This window comes from Argiope bruennichi, chromosome 6, assembly GCF_947563725.1.
Source record: "Argiope bruennichi chromosome 6, qqArgBrue1.1, whole genome shotgun sequence".
Classification (NCBI taxonomy): Eukaryota; Metazoa; Arthropoda; class Arachnida; order Araneae; family Araneidae; genus Argiope; species Argiope bruennichi.
The window spans coordinates 7154342-7180955 of NC_079156.1; the positions used below are offsets into that span (position 1 = coordinate 7154342).

Below are 26614 nucleotides of genomic sequence, written 5' to 3' on the forward strand. Positions count from 1 at the left end.
AATAAATTCCTTAATTTGATGGTTACGAAATGCATTATCGCAAAATGGAATTTCAGATATGAACATAGCAAGGAAACTGCTTTCACACTAATTGCTACTCAGTGAAAATGAAAAGGGAGACAAGAATTTTTATAAAATGTGTTGATAAGTTGTAAATGCAGACTCGAGGATTTTTTTGCTAATCGGTTGACAACTTTAAAAACAGACTTAAAACCGTTTATTGACAGTTATTTTAAATATTCAACGACATCAAGATGCGTTCTCGGTAGTCAATTAACGACGATTTATATATATATATATATATTATATATATATATATATATATATTGTAATTTATATACGACGATATACAAATTAGAATATTTTTAGAAATTTAGAATTTTTTTTTCCGACGAGATTGTATCGTTGTTTAAAAGATTCATGTAAACTTGTAAAAAGTTCAATTCCTGGTTAAAGTCTTTGATTTTAATACAAATAAAGCATAATGGGGACAGTAAGAAGCAAAATTCCAAATTTTGTTTTGTAAAAAGTTAAATGCATCAGATGTAATTTAATTCCAATTCATTTAAAGCTTTTATTTCTTTATCTCCAGATTTATAGCAATATTTTTCTTTTAATATACCGAAAAAATCGTTTTAAAAGATCATATGATTTAGCTCTCATTTATTTCAATATGTAATGTCCTACGGTCATCGTATAATTTGACTTTTAACCTAGAGTAGAACATATTTATGCAATGAAATTTATCGAATACGCCATTTGAGAGGAGAGAGTTATTATTGCAATAGAAATTCTATTTACTCACAACATACAAATTGGAGACAAAATCTAAAAACTAATACCGAGAGGCAAGATTTTAAATGAAGGCAGATAGTTTACATAGTTAAATTGCAACCCATTTTAATATAGTAAATAGGAAACGTTCGATCCATTTACAGATAGATGTTAACAGATTGCGTACAGGTCACGAGATTTCTCGATTTTAGCAGGATCACGAGATATCCCTTTTCATGTTTTTCGGCTAAATAGATAAATATTTACCTATGGTTGGTTATGCAACAGATTAAGGACCGCAAAGAAGTCTTAAGACATACGCTTGGGACAACACGTTTTTGGGTATACTTGTACTTTCTAAAATCATTAACTTTGTTATATATAAAGGAATAACAGACGGGATATGCTATACGAGGAAACTCTAGGGTGGTCCGAAACAGATGGGACGCAAAACACGAGAAAATTCGAGAGCTGTCGTTAAAACAAGATATTGCGGCAAATTGTGCCGAACCCCATGCACAAGGAAATATGCTTACCAAATATCACAAAAGTATTATTCAAGTCTATGAAATAAATATTAGTTAAAATGTAAAAATCTTATAAATACATGTATGAAATACACAGTAATATTTAAGAATTCTTTACATAAATATAATACAAAAGGCAAATTAAAAATGTGCATATATTCATTTTTTTGTTTTGTTTACCAAGCATGCTTCTAGACTGTTCAAATATGTGCGGGGCCTTGGAAGCGCCGTACGTAATGTGTTAATACACAAGATGAGCCTAGATAGTGAGATGGAACTTCAAAATAAATTTAACAGTTCACATCTAGCTGTCAGTTTTTAAAATGCGAATGATTTTGTCCCGAATTTAAAGATCAAAACTTTTCAATTGTGACCGGGAAAGAACACGCAATGAGTAAAAATTAACTTGAAATTCGAATGACGATGAATTAGAATTCAAGACTTTAAAAATTCCAATTAGTCAACTTCTGTATTTCTAGAGAATGACCCGTTTCTAATATCTTATATTTATGTTCCATTATATTTGAATTGAAGCAATGATTTCAGGAACAGGATAGAAACTAATAATTAGTAATACATCTTATGAATTTCTAATTTTAATTAGAATCTATTCAGTATTGTTTTAGAGGACTTGGATGCATGTACAAACTTATATTAAGTTTGCGAACTTGTTAGAGGAATAGTTTCTAGGAAGTATTGTTGCTTATTGCATTTTACAAGCCCGCTGACGAACTGGAAGTATTAAATTATCAAAGCAATTAGAAAGGAGACAAGGCTATTTGGTAATTAAATACAAAATAGAATTCAAATACATACTTTATTTGCATATTTAATATACAAAGAAATACAATTTACAATATTATTACAACATAACAAATAGAATATAAATGAATGGAATTGAGAATTCAGTATACTCAAAATAAATTCGCTTTTGTTACTTTATGTAATAAGCGTATGAAGAAAGTCAGTTTTTAAAGTGATTTATTTTAAAGCATTGATTTAACATAAAATTGATATTCTTGAGTTGAAATATTTAATGGAAGCATCGATTCTTAAAATACAATTAAAGAAAATTAACATAATTTATTGTATACTGATAGAATTAATTTCAGTGGAAATTCATAAAACTTATTCTGATTTTTATTACACATTAAAAAGTGAAAATTTAATATTTTAAATAATTTAGAAATGCTTTTAGAAGATCTATTTCTTTTTAAAAGTCAAAGCCTCGTATTACTGGGGGGAGGGGGGAAGCAGACAGTACTATATTTAACATTCGTCGCATCCATTCGCTTTTTCCTCAAGAAATCCGATATTTTATTGCATTAGGTTAGATTTAGAAATTTAAATTCCTTCTAATCATGAAAAAGCGTCATTTTTCCTAAAAGGCATATTGATCACCATGGTGATCAGACACAGCGATCAAATGCTTTCTAAGAATCAAAGGATACTTAGATTGGTTGGCCGGCCGAACCAATCAAAGTATTCTTTATCCGCCGATGTACACATTTTCATCAAAATTAAAAACCGAAATAAGGTATATAGGACTCAAGATTCAGTATTTTAAATTTAATCTTACTATAAATACATTTTTTTTTAAAAAATAAGCTAGTAATAGTTAACAAGAATAAAATCTTGAATTAAAACGCAACTGCAAATGGATGCAACGAATAGATGATTAATTTTAATATACCTTCTCAGACTATGGTAAAATTTCAGAAATATTAAAGTTAAATTTAAATTAATGAGTATCGGTACCATGTACTATTAAGTTTGGATTTAGGAATCGTTAATACTATGAATTTTGTCATTTTCGGATGTTAAACTTAACGAGGAGCAAAAAAGGAAAAAAAACTATTGCATCATTTTAAAATTACAGTTCCAACCATCAAACAAATTTAAAATTCAAGCATGAAATATAATTTTCAAAGCATAGAACCATTTCATATGCACAAACTCCAAATTGCAGCTTAGCAATAGATATTTAAAATATTTTCAGACAATCTAAGAGATGAAGCATGCATGTTCACAAAGCATTTTCCCCCTAATCTTTCAAGCAAAGTATGACCATTCGTAGGTCATTAATGACTATTCGCAGATTTTAAATTATCGGAACATAAATATTTAGACTTATATCGTATCAAATTTTATTGTATTAGAGTTTGCTTTGAGAACAAAATTCCTCACTGAAAATTTAGAGATTTCGAGGCCAACTACCGAAAAGTAGCATAAAACATTTTTCCCTAATAAGACCAGCATTTCAAAAAAGAATGTTCAGGTAATTATGAGTTTCAAAATTCCTTCATATTAGATTCATTCCTTCATTATGCATACACAAGTGATTATAGTAAATATATTCAGATATTTCATCACTTACTTCATCATCATATTAAGTTACGTTCTAGAAATCGACAATTAACATTCAGTACAAAATAAAAACAAACGGCTACAATTTTTATAAAATTTATAGATAAATTAAGTATATGACAAGCCCTTATGCTGATGTGAAGAAACAATGAATCGTTTCATAACAATAAAATTCAATTTTTCAAATTATGTTACAGCAAGCGGTGATGAAAAGTAATCGTAACAAATCACCTCATAGCATAAAAATGGATTATCCGTTGACAATAAGGGAGGAATCGATATGCAAATTTTTATTTCAAAAAAAAAAAAAAATAACAGTTCTGTGGCAGTAAATTTTTAGTTTTTGGAAATTTGACTTATATTTGATTTTTCTAGAAATCATCTTGCATTTTAATTTATCTACATAAAACATGTTTATCAATATCGATTGTCTCAAAATAGCTTGTTTCTCAAAGTAGAAAGCAAGCATTACGTTTGAAGAAAATGAATGCAAACCAATATTTTAAAGTCGTTTTAAGTAGCTATAAAATTTCAAACAATTTTTAGATGAAATATCGACTGATATGCCAAATATTTGTTTGGAATGATAAATATTACATGCACTTCAAGGCTTCCGAAGTTAAAAAAAAAATGTAAGAATATTCATTGTCAGCCTTAAAATGGGATCATGAAATACTTCAAAGATATATTGATATTTTCAAATAATTGGCCATTACATTAGTAATCACATTTTCACCACTATGCAAACTGATGATTTTTGATAGTAAATATACATTTTGGATTTGGTGTAACATTTATAATTTTACAAACCAACTACATTTGTCCGGAAATCAACATTTTAACTGTAGTGGCTCCGAATTAAAGTTTGCACTTCATGGAAGCTTCAGATGCTGCATGTTGTGGCAGGATCACTTCGATCAAAACAAGTCAACATCTGAATCGGAATAGATTAGATCTGAAAAACAAGAAACCATTAAATGGCAGAATATACATGACAATTTTGCTGTTTAAATATGTATTGATAATTACAAACGAAGCTTATGATTTCACTATTAATAGAAGCGAGAATAGAAATCCTACTTCAAACGTAGATTTAAGTTTACCAATGGCTGATCTTTTGAAAATGAAACTTTATAGTGATTTATAGATTTTAAAATAATTAACAAGATCTTTTAGAAGCTGTGCATATATGTATTCTCTAAGGATCGGAAGTGGAACAAATAATGCTCAAATAACATTAGCACAGTAGCCGCAGTTATTGGTTAGACTTCAGAATACCGTATGTTATTTTGCCCTTTTCTAGAAACTTTCGTAGAATCGTTTAAACGGTCTCGGAACGAACGAATTAGTGCATAATGGAGAAAGAAACAAGCTTCGTTCGACAAACATGGACGTTTTCTTTCTTAAACAACCGAAGTTTTCTGGATCATCATTTAAATACTTTAAAAGGAAATGAATTTGGTGACCTTACTGATATTAGTATGTACCAGTTACTTCGATTAACAAAATATTGAAAATTATATGCATTTTAAATATAAATTACAATGAATTTAGAACGTTCCAAAAAATGAGTTTACTGGAGGTTGAAAGTGAGACGAAACAAAATTACATGGAAACATCTTTTGCTCATCTGTCACAGGCGTATATTTGAAAAAAGTTTCTGTTCATGCAATATTTCCTTAATAGACGCCATGAAGAAAGCCTTACCTAGGCCGATTACTTCGACAATTACTTTTAGAAGTTGATCTCGTGGAATAATAAGTATATCAACTCGTTTCTTAGGTAAAAACTACTGTATATATTTCAATAATTTCCAGGAAATTAGGGTTTATTTATCTTTAACTGCCACCGATATACTTTCTGGAGAATCCAAATAAAATGGTTATCGAGTGCCTCTCTGAGGTAGTTTTATTGTTATAATTCAAAAACTTACCATGCCTTTGAATTCTATGTACTTCGAACTCATCTTAAGGGAATATCCTCCCCGTATCAAGCAGAACTGCTGTCTATTGAAGACGTGTTTGGACCTTGAAGGGTGTATTGATGGTGATGGTATACTATTTAACCGGAAAAGTAGCATCAACGGCCATGAGTTGTCTGACCGAAGAATACCTAAAACAAATAAAAGTACATTGTTATGGTTCTCATTTGATAATCAAAGCCAATGATTGGAAATCATTTGGTGTGACAATTCGCACAACTTACCGATATTACTTCAATGACGTTCTTTCCAGGACATCTAGATACCTTCTACACATATATGTAGATACTTTATGGCTGGAACTGAAAGGGCATTCATTCCACTTAATAAATTTGGTCATTCTAGAAAATTTACCGCAAGCCATACAGATACAACAGAATTACCTAGAAGCATTTTTGTCCTGCGTAGATGCTGGAATACAGTTTCAAACGGTTCCTGGCCATGGAGTATTCCTCTCATAACGAGTGTCACTGGGCGATTCCATTCTAAGACGTTCAATTGCTTAGAATCCTATACTCAGAAACGCGTATGACAGGCGTTTGAATTCCGGCAATTCATTATGGTAGGTAGCCAATAGGGCTGCATCTGTTTCAATAAATATTTTAAGATAATTATGTTTCGCATCCCTTTGCAGCCTCCAGTAATTTAATTTCTAGATGAACCAATTAATGGTTTTCAAATTCCATGCCGTTTTGTTAATATAAATAGCGAACTTACTGTGCCCTTGAATTTTCTCATCACCTTCAACATCACCTGTAAGGAATACTTCCTCGCATCCAGCATATTTGGGGTAGACAATCAAGTGCATGGAACAGAAAGCAACACAACTGGTGGTTGACTTAGTGCCTTTATCAAGCAAAATGACATGGATATAGGCCATGTTGTCCAGTTTGTCAATGCCTAGTGAAAAAAATGTATACATTTTTACAGTTATAATTACCATAGATATAATCGCATGATTATATCTAAATTCATCACGATATGAAAATTATAAATATCATTACTCACCGATATTACTTCTGTACGAAAGAAAAAAAAAATTCGTGGCTATCCAGATAGCTGCCATCCATATTTTCGGCAAGAGAAAAGGCGGTCGCTCTGCTTACAGGAGTTGGCCATTGTTTCAAGCGAACAGCATAAAAAGTGTTCTTAGCAGTGAACAGCTCCAACAACAACGGCAGGCGATTTTGTTAAATTGATGACTTCTATGACGTTATATTTCATTCTGATGAGTGAAAAGGCCAGTGAATTCAACAGAAACTTTCTAGTATTACAGATATTTGATTTTAACTTTTCCCACTGGATAGTCTTTTACACAAAAGACTTGTCAAATTTGCATTAAGCATTCTGTTCGTTTATAGAAGAGGGCACAAGAGAGCAACTTCCACTGTTTCCCCTGTCTTATTAGACTGTACCATGTAAAATCCACATGATTATGGCATTTTCGTCGCTTAGAAATTACTCGAGTGGAATATTCAAAGATTATGAATATTTCTCCCACATTAAATGTGCAGATTTTAATGCATCTTAGAAAGTTTCCAATATATTAAACATTTGAGCGGGCTACTGTTTAGTAATTTTTAAATTTTGAAAGGGAATGGACTACAGAGATTATTGTAAAGAAAAACAAACGCGGAATAAACAAATCCGATTTCAGAAAAAACATCTTTGCCTTAACTCATCATTTCATATATGTAAGTGTTATGAAGAGGATAATTTTTTATATACTTACGTATAAAGGGCAATACGAAATTTATCTGAATAATTTCAAGCAAGTTCAAAATAGCTTAATTTAGTACGATTTCTTTTTATCTCAAATGCTTAGTAACTTAATTCAATTATATTTCTAAAGGTTTTTCCTATCCTTATTCTAACCGATTACTGCCTTCAATTCATTCCTTTTGATTCGAAGACAATTGCAATTCCTTCACATGAAGCTATTCAAACTTCCATTTCCGAACTGCGATATAGAACAAACTAAGTTATTTCTAGATAACTGAGGAGTAAGAATTCAAATAGTAAGAATTCGTCTTTATTCAGTAAAAATTATATGTATAAAAAAATAGCCACATTAGGATGTATAAATATTAGACACCGATTTGAACTAGTTTTTTTCTATGAGATTCCAAATTGTTACATCAACTAGAGGAATAGTTAATGTACAGAAGGCCAAAAAAAGAACGAGGCAGATTGGAGATTTTAATTCCAAAACCGGGAGAAAAGTTCGTTTCAAGTACGAAATGTCACATAATTGAGCCTCAGATACGGAGCCAATACTGCTTTTGATGGTAAAAACAGCTAATTGGAATTTGAAAGAAAATGGCAGCTTTTAATTACATTTGGAGAAATTGATTCCCGATAAGCCGTCACTCACTCCAATCCCCCCAAATGAGAATAAATGAATATTCGAAGAAATTGGATATTTTAAAAGTTCTATTAAATTAATATTTCAATTTAAGTATAATTACGAGTATAGGTTTTCTTCTTTTTATCGGATTCCGTCACAGCAAAACTTGGGGTTTTCCGAGATTTATGTTACTGAAATATCAAATTTAATCTTAATATGAATTTTAATCTACTCTGCTCGTTGGAAAGTGTGCATTAATATGGTATCCGCCAATTTTTTTTCCCTTACTATAAAGGAGTTACTTAAGTTATTGATTAAAGTCATTACGGGTTATAATTGCTGACTTAAGCAAAGAGTTCCTTACTAAAGTTTATCTATTAATTTATTGTTCTATGTTTCCTCTGGTTTGAGATTCAAGGGAGGGAGAAACTCGGCATGAATATTTAGTAATGTATCCATCCGAAAAAATATAACTACCTATTGATGGTATTTAAATACAAAATAATTTAAAATTATAAATTAAATTTTTACATATTAAACCTCGTTCACTTCAATTTCCTAAACATTTTTCAATAATTTTCTTACTTCAAAACAATGTTTTAAACTCGCCGCTTATATTCCTAATTCCTATTAAAATATTGGCCACGAAGGTGAAACTAAACCACCCCAAGTGATTAGAAGTATCAAATCCTTGAATAGTACGCAAATGCCAACCCATTTTCTCATTTAGGATTTCCCATTCCCACGATGAAGTGTACGTGCATAAAACACTCGCACATACACAACCCACAACCACCACCCCTAAAACCACAACCCACACCTCCAACGCCATCCAGAGACCCACACTTTCGCACACATAACCCACACCTCCAACGCCATCCAGAGACCCACACTTTCGCACACATAACCCACACCTCCAACGCCATCCAGAGACCCACACTTTCGCACACATAACCCACACCTCCAACGCCATCCAGAGACCCACACTTTCGCACACATAACCCACACCTCCAACGCCATCCAGAGACCCACACTTTCGCACACATAACCCACACCTCCAACGCCATCCAGAGACCCACACTTTCGCACACATAACCCACACCTCCAACGCCATCCAGAGACCCACACTTTCGCACACATAACCCACACCTCCAACGCCATCCAGAGACCCACACTTTCGCACACATAACCCACACCTCCAACGCCATCCAGAGACCCACACTTTCGCACACATAACCCACACCTCCAACGCCATCCAGAGACCCACACTTTCGCACACATAACCCACACCTCCAACGCCATCCAGAGACCCACACTTTCGCACACATAACCCACACCTCCAACGCCATCCAGAGACCCACACTTTCGCACACATAACCCACACCTCCAACGCCATCCAGAGACCCACACTTTCGCACACATAACCCACACCTCCAACGCCATCCAGAGACCCACACTTTCACAATCATAACCCACACCTCCAACGCCATCCCAAGACCCACACTTTCACAATCATAACCCACACCTCCAACGCCATCCCAAGACCCACACTTTCACACCTTATCCACGTAGCCAGTTCCACTTCCAGTTCCTGATGTTCGCAAATATTATCTACATAACCCAAGCCATCATACAGTCCACAATTCTCTCTCAATCCCCGCTAACACTTCCAATTCAAAATTTTCAACATTGCGTAACAATATGCGATAACTCGACGAGTTAGCCATGAAGGGAATCGTTTCTTTTCCCATAAACCCATGGCGAAATAATTTGTCACGTATTCGTAATGGCTATTTCCACATTCTCCTATGCCACCACTTCATTCACGGCCTAATGTGACCTTGCACTGTTTCGACTAAATACATGACGACTCCCAAAACGAAATATTAATTCCATTCCGTACATCACGCCCATGCTTAAGATGAGACGCGATGTCTTTCACCATGCACATTACTTGTCAATATTCTCATTTACATAATGCATTTTAACCTCAATAAAATGCACGTCAGTATCACCGTTGCGTCCAGCCATGAATCGCGGAAACAACTTTTTTGAAATTAACACAAACGTAATTTAAAAATTCTAAACCCGACGACTTTATGCTAGTTATGATGAGCGAAGCGGTGAATTAAAGCAGGAAAGCAGATTAAAGAAGACGTGCGGTTTGCTCAAAAGCATTCTAAATTCCACGCAAATATTATCTATATTCTGCACTGCTTTCACCGATTCATGATTTTAAACATCATTTTCCTCAAAATTCGGTATGAAACTGTCAAAAATGGACATCTAGCAATTTTCGATCCCGTCTCGAAATAATTCGATTAATTACAATCAAAATATATTAAGAATTAAATTTTCGATAAAATGCTATCTGTATAGAATACATGAAATTATTCTTAAGTTTAAAAATAGATATTCGGAAGTACAAATCTGAAGTTAGACATACTGCACTACCGCTAACGTTTTCCTTGCATTTCTTCAGTTTACCGTTTCAAATTTGCGATCTCAATATTTCAGATTTTTGTATTTCTTATATCAGATGGATACAAAACTAAATGTAATTTCCAAAATTTAAATTGATAAATTTTAAAACTTTATTTCATATGGCTCGCTTCAGGCCGAAAATGTTAAAATAAACCTCAACTGAAATGTTATAACAGATTTCATGTAATAGCATGCGGGAGAATTTGCGATTTGATTAAATAAAGGTAAAGCAATAAAAATAGCATTATGTGAAGGGTGCAAACAAAATGCATGAATACGAACTACGCTTATACGATTTAGATTTACTATATTAATATAAACCTACACGAATAACAAAATAAGTAGAAATTAAGACCAACGACACAAACTACTAATAAAAGGCAATTTTATGTATAACTTGAATTAAGTAACTAAAGAAAGCCTAAATATAAGCAAATTCTTTCAAACAGCAAGAGAATGTTTAAGATAACGATCGGGGATTTAAGTGTGATCTGTGTTTCACATATGAATCAGCGACTAGCACTTTACACGTTTTTAAAATGTAAAAATCTTTACACTTTTAACATGAATTGCAAAAGAACGCATTTAACTCCTATAAAAAGGCTAGTGAAATTAGAATTTCAATAATTTTTGTATTCCCCCTGCCATCACATAGAACAGAAATTCGATTTATCACTCATTCATTTCAAAAAATTCGATAATTCTAAAAACTACTCAAAGTTAAAAAGTCTTTAATTTTACATTTTCATCATCCAGAAAAATTTCTTTTCATCGTGCACAAATTTATCTCGATCTGTCTGATTGTATTTAACACTTGGTCACTTCTCTAAATATAGTATATCTAGGAAATTCCATAATCAATAGAGCAGAAAATTAGTACGCCTTGGTGTTTGGAATTTTAATATTTGAACAAACAATTTATTCCTTTTCTTATAAAACCTTGTTTTCGACTAAAGTTCTTCGACCCGAACAAGTATCAACTAAAAGATTTTTATTCCCAACATCCAGATGCGGCCTTTGATTAAGTAATTAAACTTGTTTTAACAATAGTTTCCTTTTTAAGAATTTAATTTTTGTTACACAATCCGAGATTTGTCATATCACAATTCTTAAGCAGAAGTTTGAATAACAGCATGTAATCACCGAAACTAACGTTTTAACGTACTGAAAGAAGTCGAAGCTGCATTATGAAGAAACCCTAGGAATTGTCAACAAGTTCGATGAAACATTCGATATTAGTTAGAAATATCTCGACACGAAACTGTACAGGGAGTTAAATGAAAGATTTTGGGCAATCAATATTTAGAAAATGAGCTCCAAATTATCAACCATGAAAATGATAGGAATAATTGAATTTTAGTTTGAGAATTATTTTGGAAAATTTACCTGAACGATTTTAATACATATCGTATCGGAAAGATATTCAAGTTTTATTTTTAATTCGAGGGGATTGCATTTATTGCCTGGTTATTCTTGATTTGCGATTTATTACTCCTCTTTGAAAGGGGGTTCAATTACTCCATATGCCAAATTGTCTTGTGTTTTAAAAATGTTTTGAGCGATTCGTAAAAACCTTAAGGCATTAAAATCTAAACCTCGAGTATTCTGAAAGAATGGAAAAGAAATATATAATCTCCGAATTTTCCACACAAGTAACCGCTAAGAGGCTCGGATGCCACAATTATGTAGACATACCCGGTTAGTCCAATAGAGTGGGAAAATCCAAAAGAAAATATGGTCCTCCGTCATCCAAGCATAGTGTGGTTTGATATGATGGAGATCAGGTTCTCTTTAAACCATCTTGAAACCCAGTGTTGGATATTTAATCCAGAAATTGGAAGAAAGACACTTGGAGCGATGATAGTTTCAGTATGTACAGCTGATCTCATAAGAGTCGGGCATACAGATGCAAATGTCGCTTTACAATCGAAATTCTTGGTGAAACGAGCTGAAAGAGAAATTGTGGTTATTTTTATCTCTAATTATAAATAAATTACATCAAGAAATGCCTTTTTCATCTCTTTTCGAAGTGGAAGACTAAAGATTTCTTAGATTTGTATAGACAAGTTTTTCGCTCTACAAGTCTATTGCATTACGAATAAGATTCCCTGAGCGAATTATGCTCGTTAAACATGGTTCCACTGTATCTCAATCTAAACCTAAATCAATGTTAAGAGTTTACAATTTTAAAAATTCTACCGGAGTCTTTATATAGACTTGCAATCAATGGAAAACATAAAAGAATGAATGAACAATGTTTTTATAACCAAAAACAGCTTTGGCTAAGCTGCGCCAAACAAGGATGCACCATCTGCATCGTAAACGTAATAGCATATCAGATATATGAACGTCTCGTTGCATAACAGAAAATATAAGCTTACTCAACATCCTACAACGTGTTAAAGCCTTCAGCTTTTATTAACATTCGGGTAAGAAAAGGAAAACACCTTATTCAGCTTGCATTGACATAAGAAAGATTATCAAACAAATACGTTTTAAGTTGCTTAACACTGGCATGGTTTCCAAGGCATTTGCCTTGATAAGTTTATTATACAATAAATATATGTTGAAATATTTACAATAGGCGGTGTATAATCATATTTTAATTAGTTTATTTCATTGGAATTACCAATAATCCCAGTGGCTTTGAAAGTATTTACAAAATGTTTTGATAATGAAACAGATTCATTTCTCCCAGTGAAAGCCTGCTAAGAAAAACACGGCAAAACACTAGAACTGTGCTACGATTTTGAAAAATGTGCTATCAAAGCAATTAGCAAAGTAAAACGTTCTGCATGAACAATTCAAAGCAACTAGAAGGGGCAATTGAAAAAACTGTGGACCTAAATTTGAATATAAACAGAGGTACTTTTATATGCTTCATACTGTATTAGTTTTTTCCACACCATTGTAGCAAAAATGATAAAAGTTTTTAAGTATTGACATTTGTTCAAATGATGCATTTCAAAAATTTCGACTCGCCATCATAGATAGTCCACATGACATTCGACGTTCTATTAAAAGCATTATCATGGTTGCTAGAAGCATAGACTATCGAAATTCATGCCCTATATTACTAAACTTTAAGAAATTTTCCTATTTTTGGGTTAGTTGATTTTCTTTATATTACACAGTGCAAAGATTCTCATTACCCAAGGAATGTAACGCTCTTCGGACATACCTTCGGACCTAAAGCTATCAAATTTCGCAAACAGTGACTTCTGGAGGAGTGTCATTCACCGAAAAACATTCACTTTTTCGAAATTTTAGCTTATTAATTAAAAAATTAAACTCACTGCAAAATTTCATTTCTAGAAATAGATAGTTTTCCTCTACAATTCCGGAACATATAACAACGAAACTAATTTTCTAAGAATTTAAAAGTCAACTTTTCACTGATACCAATTTTATTTTTATGCATTTAGTTTTCGGCAGATTTAATTTTAAAAAATAACACTTATAATTTGAATAAAATTCAATTTGTTTAGTTGTATATTTCAATAGCATGCTTTAGCTAATGTAAAGCTATAATTTTAAAGAGTGAAATTTTATACATTAATTCCAAAATACAACTTCCATTTTTAATAAAGAACAAAGATTCAGATTTATATTCTTCCTACAAATCGAACAACTGTAAACTCCCTTTTCATAGAGAGCATTGATTAATGAAACTAGCACTAAACCAAGACGATTGAAGCCTAAAATGCTATGCTATTACGAAATAAAAATTCAACGTCATTTTTTCCCCAAGTTTAATATTAATAAAGATAATTAATAAATAGTTTTACATTAATTTTAAAAGCTAATCTGGAATGGAATTTTCTGCTAATAATAGAAACGAAAGTTTCCATTATAAAGAGAAGGTAAAAATTCTGAAAATTAAGAATATGTTCTCGAATATGAAAATTAAATCGTCAAATCTAAGAAGAATTTTTTAACATAAATTATAAAATATTAACTATAAACTTCTTCGAAAATTTTTATTATAAACTAATATTTCTGTATAACAATTCTTTGCATCTTCAAGAGATAAAAAACAAATCTACTAATATTTCATTAATATATTTACGCATACTTGAAAAAAAAAATGCAACTTACCCATTATTATTCAACTCTGTATCAATGATGAGCAATTCTGGAAAAGGTGAAACTAAAGACATGGAGAACCCATTCACAAGAAACAATGATAGTTAATAAAATGTATAGAGTTAAGCTATATTCACGACATCTACATATTTCATAATATTTTGTAAAGGAAACCTAACTTGGAGTGCAAGGAATAGTAAAAGGAAAACCGATTAATTATTTGAGTTTTTATAGATTCACCAGGATCTAGAAACTTCTTATGATTCTTTCTCTTCTTCCAAAGATTTGTACTCAGCAAGTCACCTTTTGAAAAGATTAGAAATTTTTTTATCCAAATTCGAACCGTAAATAATTATTAGGATAAATTCAAAAATAAATCTGCTGACTTTCATAAAAAAAATTAGCCTGTCATTCAGCAAAATCAGTGATTACTTAATATGTTATAAGCGGTATTTTCATGTAAGAAACATCAAAAAGTGATGGCTCAATTTCATAGGCGTCAGTGCAAGAACATCATGATATTGATTGGTTCCTAATCCAAACTAATCCTAACTGAAATAATATGTAGTCTTCGTTCTAGCTTGACTTCTTTTATCGTCTCCTTAAAATGGATAGTCAGGTATGAGTTCCACTTTCAAAATCAGAGATTTGTAAACTGAATCTTTATTTTAAAAATGGTGTAAAAAAGGTAAAAACGTAAAAGGGTTTTAAAAAAGGTGTAAAATAATAAATCCTTTTTTGAATGGCCTTGAAGAATGGGACCCATATGTGCAAAAAAATGGGAAGTTCCTCACATAACGTTAGTAAAATTACTAGTTCAAAATTACATACAGAGCTTTTACAGATCTAACGGAGAATTTCTTGCTACGCAATGCATGGAATCACTAACACTTTTCTACACATTATAAAAACATCCAAAATTCGAGCTCAGAAAAGTTAATCTTTTTTCTACATTCTTCAAAATGTATGAATTACAGAGGAAAACCAAAGAACTATTTATAAATTATATATAAAAAAATATTCAAAGAAAAACTATTCCTTTATGAAACTTCTGAACACTCCGCTGGAAATTGAATTATGCATCAAAATTGTAACAGGTCCAAATTCAATTTTTTCCAATGTGCAGTATGGAAAGAGTTAAAAACATAAAGCAAAATGGATACAATTTATTTTTGAAAACTATTTAAAAAGCAGTTGCCTGAGTTGTGTGTAAGTTAACAATTGAGCCAAAAGTGTAAAGAACTTTTCTTAACACATCCAAAGGAGCCACTCAACCTTCTCAAAATGTCATTTGCATCACCGATCCCACGGCTGACCTTTAACCTTATACTTTATACACGGCTGACCTTTAACCTTTGTTATCCATTTGCGGATATAAACCTAACTCAATTGCCGTATTCGGACGTTTCAACGATTTTCTGAGCGGTTCAATTGATTTTCCATTTGAATATTTAATATTTATAAATTTATTTTTAGATATTAAATATATTATAACATAATATATATAAATATAATATATTTATATAATATAATATATTTATATAATATAATATAATATAATATAATATATTTGCAGATATTTAATATTTATAAACATATTTTTTAATATCGATAGATTAAACTTTATGATTCTTTATACATCTCCCTGTGTGTCTGCCATGGTAAGGCTTTATTTGTGGCACATGTACCACATTTTCTGTTTTCCAATGGGCAACCCGGGACGTAATCAACCTCTTTCTTTTCATTCGATAATTTTCACTTAACTTTATAAGGTCCAAAATATTTCTTTAACAATTTTTCAGATAAACCTACTTTTCTAATCGGTTTGAGAACCCATCATAGGTCCCCTGGTGCATAAGCTACTAGTCGATGTTTTGCATCCTATCTCACTATGTCTTTCTTCTGTCTTTCAAAAGGGAAAAGACGAAAAATTTACCGAACTACATTTGCTTTGCAAACGAGATTGGCTGCATAATGAGTTTTCTAATGTTATCCTGAATCATTTTTGCTTCGTACTCTATATGAGAGATAAAATAATGTGAATCCCGTCGTTTCTAGATACGCGAAAGATAAAATGGCATCCCAAACTCTCTGATGAACATCGACATGAATCGATAATATATCAAAGTGCGTTTTATTTCAGTTTGCATTTTATGGTGTTGGTTGAAGTGGCTGATTCTCAACATTGCACATCCATAAAAAATTTTGCCACTGCCTCTGAAAGAAACATAGTGTCTCGATCTGATATAACTCTTGGGACTCCCCATTTCATTTGGATAGCCACCAAAAGCAATTTCAGATGCTTTTGCTCTAGGGAGCAGCTTTCACGATTGCGTATCGAATCAAATAATCCCTGCGAACTGCAAACCACTTATTTAACTGCAAAGAGTTTGGGAAGGAAACGAAGAAATCAATTCCAGCTCGATCACAGGCCGCTTCTGCCGGTGGAAAGGATCTCGGGTGATCCGATGGAAACTACGGAATACTCTTCTACGTCTGATTTCTTTTAAGATGGCTAAGAAATCGTCGAACAGTTCGATATAAGGAAGATTAATAAAACCATCATCTTATTCTATCTAACATTTCAGTGATCCCTAAATGGCCCCCTGTATGAGCATTATGAAAATGATGGAAAATATATATACGTCTATATATAAATATATAATATATATAAGTTATATTTATATATAATATAAATATATAATACTATATACGTTTTTATAAATATATAGGTCTAAAATTGAACCATAAGATATTCTTTTAACTCTGACACTTATAGAAATGTTAAAATGTTGATTAAAGGACGTATTAAAAAGGAAACAATGAGGAAATGATAATAACTCAACTGATTAAACTTCACATTTTAGAGTTACAAAATGAAGCAGGCACTTCATAAAAAAATTTCAGTTTGGTCACCTGATTCTTTAAGTGAACCAATATAATAAATTCGAAGCTACAATGCACGATAATTTATTATCCAAATTCTTAAAATAAGCTCTATATCCGAAACAAGTGTTGATACTCGAGATCTTGTAATTTGAGTTATTGAAGGAGGCAAATCTCAAAGAAATTGCAATGAAAGTTCGGTGAAGTCATGGTGCATTCAAAGTATCAACCAAAAGAATGTAATAAGGATTACTTAATAAGAAATAAACCTTGTGAGGAATTCATATTTCGATAAGTAAGAGAAACATTATTAGGTAAAAATGAAAAAAAAAATTAGTTAGTGTTGTAAAAATATCTAAAACATCAAGTTGGTTGGTTGAGTTGTATTTTTTTGTCGCAAAGAGCCATGCTTGACTGCATTGAGCCGTAAACCACTAGGAAGAAGAGTTTCAGCTGGAATAATTATTTCTCAGGGAAGCTATTTCTAATTATACATTAGGCTACCAGAAAAATCTTAACATTTACATTTAATAAAGAGAAACAAATATCTTTTGCTAAAATGTAGAAAGATTTTTATAGCCATGCCATATTTAGCAATAAAATTAAATCTAATGTTTTTGAAATTGATGACTGAAGTTTGGCGAAATCTATGTTGTATAATCGAAATATGTTTGGCGAAAATCTCATAGCTAAGCATGAGGAAAACTAAGCTCTTAAATAGAGGTTAAAGGAAAATACGTGGGCCGGGATACCCTTGTTGGTAGATCGTTGGATTCGCATCTCTTGGGATGTGAGTTCGAGCCCCACCACCCGAAGACTCCTCGTGTATGTGGTGACAGGTGCACGTATAAAATTGCCGTGGTCACAGAATTATCAAGATAATAAAACTGGCTCAGAAGTGATAGTCTGATTGAGGTCTCTGTCGAATGTGTCTCTGATTGAGGTCTAAATTACGATCTGTGAAAAAAAATGCATGAATGAAATCCACCCCGCAAAAAGGGTTGTGACACATGAATATCTAAGCCGTACTCTTGGACCTAGATGGCGCTGCTGATGGACATAGACTCTAGACTAAGTGGTACTCATGGCCCTAGATGGCGCTCTTTCGGCTTAAATCGCTGACTATGTCAGCGAGTTTGTCTATGACAAGTGCCATTAGAAACAACAACAGAAAATATGTGGATATATATTTTTTTAACTTATACAAAGTTCCACTTTGAATTTAATATATCAAGACGATTATCCCAAAAAATATAGCCAAAACTGAAATAATTGGCATCAAATTATTGCAAAATATACTCACATACTTATCCCTAATTCATTAATCTCAATGCTGTGGAAAGCTTAAAGTCTGAATTAAGAAACTCATTTAGAACATTTAGAAGAAAGTATACTTAACCAGCGGGACTGGTCTCTCAAAGCCTTTTCAAATGTTCTTTAATAAAGTTGTTATTCCAGAAAACGCCTTGGAGTGGCGTGCAATTTTTATGAAAATGAATGAAACCATTGATGTGAATTTGGAATTATTACTGAATCTATCATGTAAATACAAGTCAATTTCTTGGCAATGAATTCCTTGCATGCGCTTAAGAATATCTAAAAATCAAATTTGTGTGTTAGAAGCGTTTTTTCAAAAAAGAAATTACATAACTACATAATACTCATGCAGTCACAAAACTTCGTTCCATATTTCATATATTTAAACTATTAGATTTTGAAATTATGCATTTACATGCCTTTGAAAGTACAGACAGACAAATGGCCAAACACTTTTTTACATTTAGCGCAAAATTTAATAGTCATCTGAAATTATAGATGTTAATGTATGATAGTATATATATTTCAAAGGCACGATGTATTGGATAGAAGCATGTATTGTGCATATTCGACACCCGAACAACAACAAATAATATTTTTTGTATATATACTTTGTAGTATATTTCTATTATTTCAAGTGAAACATATTGAATGTTTTGTAGATATGTTGGGGATTATATATAAAACAGTAGAAAAAATCTGAAGGAATAAAAGAAACTCTGATTGAAAGAATTCAGACTCAAACTATAGGCCTGCAAAATAGGAACAAGAACCCTGCCATCATAAAACAATGCAATTTATCCATTAGTGGCAGTGGAAAAATTTCATCTAACTTAGGAATAGGACTTCTTCTAATCTATTAAGGTATATCCATCCTAAAGGCACAATGTATTGGCTATAAGCGTTTATTGCGCTTGCGTAATACCTTGTCTTAAAATAATAATTTTTATATAGATGTTTTGTATAATATTTCCATTATTTGAAGCGAAATTTACATAATGTTCTGTAGATATATTCGGAATTATATATACAGTGGTACAAAAGAATTTCGGGGGAAAAAAAAAGGAATTTTGTATGACAGGATTCAGATTCGAACTGAAGGCCTGCAAAATTGAAACAAATCCACTATCACCACACCAACTCACCAACAACACATTTGAAGCAGAGGAGATATAACTTCTAAATTTTAAGCACGACCTCGTTTAATATACGACAGTATATCTATTCTAATTGCACAATGTATTGGATTGCGAGACCTTGACATTTACAAATAATATTTTTGTAAAGGTACTTTTTAGTATATATCTGTTATTCCAAGTGAAAATTCAGGAGTGTTTTATGGATATATTGGGAATTATATATGTACAATAGTAAAAAAATTTGAACGAAAAAAAAAAAACTCTGATTGAAAGGATTCAGATTCGAACAGAAGACCGGCAAAATAGAAGCAGGTACACCATGATAACACTAAGCCACCTTCACAGCTCTAAACGAGTAAAAATAACTTGTTACTTTCAAACAGGATTATGTTTTACAATACGATGGTATATGTATTCTACATACTTACTATATTCGATAGAAGTATGCATTGCGCATGTGCGAGATCCTGACATTTAAAAATTATATTTTTTGTGCAGATATTTTTTAGTACATTTACGAGTATTACGTCGTCGTTACGTTACGTTTTTACGTTTACGCCGTCGAGGTAAGGGAACACACAGCAGAAAGCAGAAGGCGTCGAGGAGAGCGAACTGAAAGGGAGTAAAGATCACTGGGAACCTCGGGATTGGGACACCCGTACTCACCTATAGTAGGTGAGCCCCTGAGGGGGTAATTTTTCTTCGGCTTTCAGACTGGAACTTAAGACAACCCAAAAGGAGCAAAAAGCAATTGGTGACTCTATCCACCATGCCACGGATTCTTCGGTCATCTCAGCATCTCAAGAATCTAAGATTCTTAATACCATTAACCATGTTTCAAATTTAATGGAAATCTGGTTCTAAATGCACAATGCCAAGCAAATGGTTGATCTCTGCGCATGTGCAAGACATCGAGGCTTAAAATTTCAATTAACATTATAGATATTTTGACGCTAAATTTTATCTTAAGAAGTTTGAAAATTGGTCGACTTCTTAGTAGATATAGAATATATATGGACAAAAAAAATTAAAAAAATAATCAATAAAAAATATATAATTTTTCTTCGGCTTTCAGACTCGAACTTAAGACAACCCAAAAGGAGCAAAAAGCAACGGGTGACTCTATCCACCATTGCACGGATTCTTCGGTCATCTTTGCAATCTAAGATTCTCAATACCATTAACCAAGTGTCAAATGTCATGGAAATCTGGTTCTAAATGCACACTGCTAAGCAAATGGTTGATCTCTGCGCATGTGCAAGACATCGAAGCTTAAAATTTCAATTAACCTTATAGATGATTTGACATTAAATTTTATATTAAGAAGTATGAAAATTGGTTGAATTTTTAGTTGATATAGAATATATAAGGACAAAAAAAATCAATAAAAAATATATAATTTTTAGTCGGATTTCAGACTCGAACTTAAGACAACCCAGAAGGAGCAAAAAACAACATCTCACTCTATGCACCAGGCCACGCATGCTTTGGTCATCTCAGCAATCTAAGACTCTTAATACCATTAACCAAGTTTCAAATGTAATGGAAATCTGGTTCTAAATGCACAATGCTAAGCAAATGGTTGATCTCTGTGCATGTGCAAAACATCGAGATTTAAAATTTCGATTAACCTCATAGATATTTTGACATTAAATTTCATCTTAAGAAGTATGAAAATTCGTTGAATTCTTAGTAGATATAGAAAATATATGGACAAAAAAATAAAAAAATAATAATTAATTAAAAATATATAATTTTTCTTCGGCTATCAGACTCGAACTTAAGGCAACCCAAAAGGAGCAAAAAGAAAGGATGTGACTCTATCCACCAGGCCACGGAAGCTTCGGTCATCTCAGCAATCTAAGATTCTTAATACCATTAACCAAGTTTCAAATGTAATGGAAATCTGGTTCTAAATGCACAATGCTAAGCAAATGGTTGATCTCTGCGCATGCGAAGACATCGAGGCTAAAAATTTTAATTAACCTTATAGATGATTTGACATTAAATTTTATATTAAGAAGTATGAAAATTGGTTGAATTTTTAGTTGATATAGAATATATAAGGACAAAAAAAATCAATAAAAAATATATAATTTTTAGTCGGATTTCAGACTCGAACTTAAGACAACCCAGAAGGAGCAAAAAACAACATCTCACTCTATGCACCAGGCCACGCATGCTTTGGTCATCTCAGCAATCTAAGACTCTTAATACCATTAACCAAGTTTCAAATGTAATGGAAATCTGGTTCTAAATGCACAATGCTAAGCAAATGGTTGATCTCTGTGCATGTGCAAAACATCGAGATTTAAAATTTCGATTAACCTCATAGATATTTTGACATTAAATTTCATCTTAAGAAGTATGAAAATTCGTTGAATTCTTAGTAGATATAGAAAATATATGGACAAAAAAATAAAAAAATAATAATTAATTAAAAATATATAATTTTTCTTCGGCTATCAGACTCGAACTTAAGGCAACCCAAAAGGAGCAAAAAGAAAGGATGTGACTCTATCCACCAGGCCACGGAAGCTTCGGTCATCTCAGCAATCTAAGATTCTTAATACCATTAACCAAGTTTCAAATGTAATGGAAATCTGGTTCTAAATGCACAATGCTAAGCAAATGGTTGATCTCTGCGCATGTGCAAGACATCGAGGCTTAAAATTTCAATTAACCTTATAGATATTTTGACCTTAAATTTTATCTTAAAAAGTATGAAAATTGGTCGAATTCTTAGTAGATATAGAATATATATGGACAAAAAAATAAAAAAAAAATAATCAATAAAAAATATATAATTTTTCTTCGGCTTTCAGACTCGAATTTAAGACAACCCAAAAGGAGCAAAAAGCAACGGGTGACTCTATCCACCAGGCCACGGATTCTTCGGTCATCTCAGCAATCTAAGACTCTTAATACCATTAACCAAGTTTCAAATGTAATGGAAATCTGGTTCTAAATGCACAATGCTAAGCAAATGGTTGATCTCTGTGCATGTGCAAGACATCGAGTTTTAAAATTTGCATTAACCTCATAGATATTTTGACATTAAATTTCATCTCAAGAAGTATGAAAATTTGTTGAATTCTTAGTAGATATAGAATATATAAGTACAAAAAAAAATCAATAAAAAATATTTAATTTTTCTTCGGGTTTCTGACTGGAACTTAAGACAACCCAAAAGGAGCAAAAAGCAACGGGTGACTCTATCCACCAGGCCACGGATGCTTCGCTCATCTCTGTAATCTAAGATTCTTAATAGCATTAACCAATTTTCAAATGTAATGGAAATCTGGTTCTAAATGCACAATGCTAAGAAAATGGTTGATCTCTGCGCATGCGCAAGACATCGAAGCTTAAAATTTCAATTAACCTTATAGATATTTTGACATTAAATTTTATCTTAAGAAGTATGAAAATTGGTTGAATTCTTAGTAGATATAGAATATATAAGGACAAAAAAAATCAATAAAAAATATATAATTTTACTTCGGCTTTCAGACTGGAACTTAAGACAACCCAAAACGAGCAAAAAGCAACGGGTGACTCTATCCACCAGGCCACGGATTCTTCGGTCATTGCCGCAATCTAAGATTCTTAATACCATTAACCAAGTTTCAAATGTAATGGAAATCTGGTTCTAAATGCACAATGCTAAGCACACGGTTGATCTCTGCGCATGTGCAAGACATCGAGGCTTAAAATTTCAATTAACCTTATAGATATTTTGACATTAAATTTTATCTTAAGAAGTATGAAAATTGGTTGAATTCTTAGTAGATATAGAATATATAAGGACAAAAAAAATCAATAAAAAATATATAATTTTTCTTCGGCTTTACGACTGGAACTTAAGACAACCCAAAACGAGCAAAAAGCAACGGGTGACTCTATCCACCAGGCCACGGATTCTTCGGTCATCGCCGCAATCTAAGATTCTTAATACCATTAACCAAGTTTCAAATGTGATGGAAATCTGGTTCTAAATGCACAATGCTAAGCATATGGTTGATCTCTGCGCATGTGCAAGACATCGAGGCTTAAAATTTCAATTAACCTTAAAGATATTTTGACCTTAAATTTTATCTTAAGAAGTATGAAAATTGGTCGAATTCTTAGTAGATATAGATTATATAAGGACAAAAAATATCAATAAAAAATATATAATTTTTCTTCGGCTTTCAGACTCGAACTTAAGACAACCCAAAAGGAGTAAAAAGAAAGCATGTGACTCTATCCATCAGGCCACGGAAACTTCGGTCATCGCTGCAATCTAAGATTCTTAATACCATTAACCAAGTTTCAAATGGAATCGAAATCTGGTTCTAAATGCACAATGCTAAGAAAATGGTTGATCTCTGCGCATGCGCAAGACATCGAGGCTTAAAATTTCAATTACTCTTATAGATATTTTGACATTAAATTTTATCTTAAGAAGTATGAAAATTGGTCGAATTTTTAGTAGATATAGAATATATATGGACAAAAAAATAAAAATAAAAATAATCAATAAAAAATTTATAATTTTTCTTCGGTTTTCAGACTCGAACTTAAGACAACCCAAAAGGAGTAAAAAGAAAGCATGTGACTCTATCCATCAGGCCTCGGAAGCTTCGGTCATCTCAGCAATCTAAGATTCTTAATACCATTAACCAAGTTTTAAATGCGATTTAAATCTGGTTCTAAATGCACAATGCTAAGCATACGGTTGATCTCTGCGCATGTGCAAGACATCGAGGATTAAAATTTCAATTAACCTTATAGATAATTTAACATTAAATTTTATTTTAAGAAGTATGAAAATTGGTTGAATTCCTAGTAGATAAAAAATATATATGGACAAAAAAATAAAAAAAAATAATCAATAAAAAATATATAATTTTTCGTCGGCTTTCAGACTCGAACTTAAGACAACCCAGAAGGAGCAAAATGCAACATCTCACTCTATACACCAGGCCACGGATGCTTCGGTCAATTCTGCAATCTAAGATTCTTAATACCAATAACCAAGTTTCAAATGTAAGATAAATTTGGTTCTAAATGCACAATGCTAAGCAAATGTTTGATCTCTGCGCATGTGCAAGACTTCGAGGCTCAAAATTTCAATTAACCTTATAGATATTTTGACCTTAAATTTTATCTAAAGAAGTATGAAATTTGGTCGAATTCTTAGTATATACAGATTATATAAGGACAAAAAAATTAATAAAAAATATATAATTTTTCTTCGGCTTTCAGACTCGAACTTAAGACAACCCAAAAGGAGCAAAAAGAAAGCATCTGACTCTATCCACCAGGTCACGAATATTTTGGTCATCTTTGCAATCTAAGATTCTTAATACCATTAACCAAGTTTCAAATGTCATGGAAATCTGGTTCTAAATGCACACTGCTAAGCAAATGGTTGATCTCTGCGCATGTGCAAGACATCGAAGCTTCAAATTTCAATTACTCTTAAAGATATTTTGACATTAAATTTTATTTTAAGAAGTATGAAAATTGGTTGAATTCCTAGTAGATATAGAATATATATGAACAAAAAAATAAAAAAATAATAATCCATAAAAAATATATAATTTTTCTTCGGCTTTCAGACTCGAACTTAAGACAACACAAAAGGAGTAAAAAGAAAGCATGTGACTCTATCCACCAGGATACAGATGCTTCGGTCATCTCTGCAATCTAAGATTCTTAATACCATTAACCAAGTTTCAAATGTGATGGAAATCTGTTTCTAAATGCACAATGCCAAGTTTACGGTTGATCTCTGCGCATGTGCAAGACATCGAGGCTCAAAATTTCAACTAACCATATAGATATTTTGACGCTAAATTTTATCTTAAGAAGTTTGAAAATTTGTCGAATTCTTAGTAAATATAGAATATATATGGACAAAAAAATAATCAATAAAAAATATATAATTTTTCGTCGGCTTTCAGACTCGAACTTAAGACAACCCAGAAGGAGCAAAAACCAACATCTCACTCTATCCACCAGGCCACGGATGCTTCGGTCAATTCTGCAATCTAAGATTCTTAATACCAATAACCAAGTTTAAAATGGAAGGTAAATTTGGTTCTAAATGCACAATGCTAAGCAAATGTTTGATCTCTGCGCATGTGCAAGACTTCGAGGCTCAAAATTTCAATTAACCATATAGATATTTTGACATTAAATTTTATCTTAAGAAGTATGAAAATTGGTTTAATTCTTAGTAGATATAGAATATATATGGACAAAAAAATAAAAAATAATAATCAATAAAAAATGTATAATTCTTCTTCGGCTTTCAGACTCGAACTTAAGACAATCCAAAAGAAGCAAAAAGCAACGGGTGACTCTATCCACCAGGCCACGGATGTTTCGGTTATCCCTGCAATTTAAGATTCTTAATACCATTAACCAAATTTCAAATGTGATGGAAATCTGGTTCTAAATGCACAATGCTAAGCAAATGGTTGATCTCTGTTCATGTGCAAGACTTCGAGTCTTAAAATTTCAATTAACCTTATAGATATTTTGACATTAAATTTTATCTTAAGAAGTATGAAAATTGGTTGAATTCTTAGTAAATATAGAATATATATGGACAAAAAAATAATCAATAAAAAATATATAATTTTTCGTCGGCTTTCAAACTCGAACTTAAGACAACCCAGAAGGAGCAAAAAGCAACATCTCACTCTATCCACCAGGC

General features: G+C 32.0%; 1 long non-coding RNA gene across 1 annotated transcript; it reads right to left on the bottom strand.

Annotated features, from left to right (window-relative positions):
* Positions 1–4105: 4105 nt before the first annotated feature.
* LOC129972983 (uncharacterized) lies at positions 4106–6191 on the bottom strand. Its single transcript, XR_008784920.1, has 3 exons — positions 5874–6191; positions 5602–5780; positions 4106–4623 (listed from the first exon to the last, which is right to left on the bottom strand). It is a non-coding gene; the product is annotated as an uncharacterized LOC129972983 (long non-coding RNA).
* Between the last annotated feature and the right edge of the window lie 20423 nt (positions 6192–26614).